Raw genomic sequence first — 3674 nt, 5'->3', positions numbered from 1 at the left:
GGTTACACTCCAACATTGTGATGAGACAGTAGTGAGACATCTGGTTACACTCCAACATCGTGATGAGACAGTAGTGAGACATCTGGTTACACTCCAACATTGTGATGAGACAGTAGTGAGACATCTGGTTACAGTCCAACATAACGAGGAGACAGTTATTTGTGAGACATCTGGTTACACTCCAACATCGTGATGAGACAGTAGTGAGACATCTGGTTACACTCCAACATCATGATGAGACAGTAGTGAGACATCTGGTTACACTCCAACATCATGATGAGACAGTAGTGAGACATCTGGTTACACTCCAACATCGTGATGAGACAGTAGTGAGACATCTGTTTACACTCCAACATCATGATGAGACAGTAGTGAGACATCTGGTTACAGTCCAACATTGTGATGAGACAGTAGTGAGACATCTGGTTACAGTCCAACATTGTGATGAGACAGTAGTGAGACATCTGGTTACACTCCAACATCGTGATGAGACAGTAGTGAGACATCTGGTTACACTCCAACATCGTGATGAGACAGTAGTGAGACATCTGGTTACAGTCCAACATTGTGATGAGACAGTAGTGAGACATCTGGTTACACTCCAACATCATGATGAGACAGTAGTGAGACATCTGGTTACACTCCAACATCATGATGAGACAGTAGTGAGATATCTGACCACTACCATGAACAACCTAGAAGCACCAACTGTTATCCTTCTGGGACCAGCAGTGACTTCATCTTATACAGTCCCTCGGAAAGTATTCAGACCCCTTGAGTTTTCCCCATTTTGTCCTCAGCAATCTACACACAAAAAACAGAAATACCTTATTTACATAAGCATTCAACCCTTTTGCTATGAGACTTCAAATTGAGCTCGGGTGCATCCTGTTTCCGTTAATCATCCTTGAGATGTTTCTACAACTTGATTGGAGTTCACCTCTGGGGATTCTATCAATTGGACATGATTGGAAAGGCACATATCTGTCTATATGAGGTCCCGCAGCTGACAGCGCATGTCAGAGCAAAAACCCAACCATGAGGTCCATGGAATTGTCCGTAGAGTTCCTAGACAGGATTGTGTCGAGGCACAGATCTAGGGAAAGGTACCAAAACATTTCAGCAGCATTGAAGGTCCCCAAGAACACAGTGGCCTCCATCATTCTTAAATGGAACATGTTTGGAACCAACAAGACTCTTCCTAGAGCTGGCCGTCCGGCCAAAATGAGCATTCGGGGGAATGGGACTTGGTAAGAGAGGTGACCAATAACCCAATGGTCACTCTGACAGAGCTCTAGAGTTCCTCTGTGGAGATGGGAGAACCTTCCAGAAGGATAACCATCTCTTCAGCACTCCACCAATCAGGCATTTATTGTGGAGTGGCCAGACGGAAGCCTGGCCACTTGGAGTTTACCAAAAGGCACCTAAAGACTCTCAGACCATGAGAAGCAAGATTGTCTGGTTGGATGAAACCTCCTCTGGAGGAAACCTGGCACCATCCCTACAGTGAAGCATGGTAGTTGCAGCATCATGCAGTGGGGATGTTTTCAGGGGCAGGGACTGGGAGACCAGTCAGAATCGAAGGCAAAGAGCAAAGTACAGAGAGAACCTTGATGAAAACATGCTCCAGAGTGCTCATAAACTCAGACTGGGCCGAAGGGTCACCTTCCAACAGGACAACGACCCTAAGCACAGAGCCAAGACAAGGAGCGGCTTCGGGACAAGTCTCTGAATGTCCTTGAGTGGCTCAGCCAGAGCCCGGACTTGAACCCAATCAAAAATCTCTGGAGAGACCCGAAAATAGCTCTGCATTAACGCTCCCCATCCAACACGACAGAAGTGGAGAGGATCTGCAGAGAAGAATGTGAGAAACTCCCCAAATACAGGTGTGCCGAGCTTATAGTGTCATACCCAAGAAGACTCGATGCTGTAATCACTGTCAAAGGTGCTTGAACAAAGTACTGAGTAAATAGTCTGAATACTTATGTAAATGTGATATTTAAGTTTTTATTTTTAATAAATTAGCGGAAAAAACTGAAAACCTGTTTTTGCTTTTTAGTACGTGGTATTGTGTGTAGATTTATGATGGAAAAAAACGTTTTCATCCGTTTTAGAATAAAGCTGTAACATCACAAAATGTAGAAAAAGTCAAAGGGTCTGAAGACTTTCCTAATGCACTGTATGTCTGGCGTGGAGCAATGCTGCTTTTTGCATAAGGCTTACCCGTGAATGGGCTTCTATTCACTGTGTCGTCAGGTTTATGTAAATATTGTCATGAGGTGTGTACAGTAAAATACATAATGTGATAGATTGATTTGATTGAGTTAGTGATTTAGGGAGCCATTTAATGATATGAGATAATGTATGTGTTTCAGCCCACACAGAAGGGAGGTAGTGACACACTACCCATATGATGATAACTTATAAACCATGTTTGGCTCTCTTGTACATGTGTGTGTGTGTGTGTGTGTGTGTGTGTGTGTGTGTGTGTGTGTGTGTGTGTGTGTGTGTGTGTGTGTGTGTGTGTGTGTGTGTGTGTGTGTGTGTGTGTGTGTGTGTGTGTGTGTGTGTGTGTGTGTGTGTGTGTGTGCATACATGAGTGTGTGTGCATGCGTGAGTGTGTGTGATTGTGTCCCTCCAGGCTTTGCTATCTGCTACGCAGAGTTAAACCCCATCTGCTGTGCTCAGTCCTTAGGTCAGTCTCAGCTGTTGATACCCCTATGGACGCCCACTACCCCCCCTAGCCAGGTCAGCTAGGGGCGCCACATTGCCAACTCAGCACAGCCCAGGAGTCCACAGTCTAGGTCCTGTCATGTTCAAAGGAGCTTTGGAGGCCCAACCTGGGCAGAACATCTCCAGAGACTAGAGTCCAGAGGTACTACAGTACGTTGTATTCTGTTCTGGAGATTCCAGACCAGGTCAGTTTAGCCAAGTCATCTCCTGGAGACACAAGACCAGGTCAGTTTAACCAAGTCATCCCCTGGAGACTCCAGACCAGGTCAGTTTAACCAAGTCATCCCCTGGAGACTCCAGACCAGGTCAGCTTAACCAAGTCATCCCCTGGAGACTCCAGACCAGGTCAGTTTAGCCAAGTCATCCCCTGGAGATTCCAGACCAGGTCAGTTTAGCCAAGTCATCGCCTGGAGACTCCAGACCAGGTCAGTTTAACCAAGTCATCCCCTGGAGACTCCAGACCAGGTCAGTTTAGCCAAGTCATCCCCTGGAGACTCCAGACCAGGTCAGTTTAGCCAAGTCATCCCCTGGAGACTCCAGACCAGGTCAGTTTAACCAAGTCATCCCCTGGAGACTCCAGACCAGGTCAGTTTAGCCAAGTCATCCCCTGGAGACTCCAGACCAGGTCAGTTTAGCAAAGTCATCCCCTGGAGACTCCAGACCAGGTCAGTTTAGCCAAATCATCCCCTGGAGACTCCAGACCAGGTCAGTTTAGCCAAGTCATCGCCTGGAGACTCCAGACCAGGGCACACACTCAGATGCCAGACTTAGGGCAATTTCTAATATATTTCATTCAATATATGGACACTTAACACCTTCAGATTGGTTTGAAATCATACAGTACTTCACGGCCTGACATTCGGAATGAGATGAAAAGGCTCAGTGTTCACTCAGTACCCATCATATAGACACTAAAGGAAATGTCAGCGTCATAACATCAA

The sequence above is a fragment of the Salvelinus fontinalis genome, unplaced genomic scaffold (assembly GCF_029448725.1).
Source record: "Salvelinus fontinalis isolate EN_2023a unplaced genomic scaffold, ASM2944872v1 scaffold_0277, whole genome shotgun sequence".
Taxonomy (NCBI): Eukaryota; Metazoa; Chordata; class Actinopteri; order Salmoniformes; family Salmonidae; genus Salvelinus; species Salvelinus fontinalis.
The sequence above is the reverse complement of the archived record's forward strand: the minus strand, read 5'-3'. Positions refer to the sequence as shown.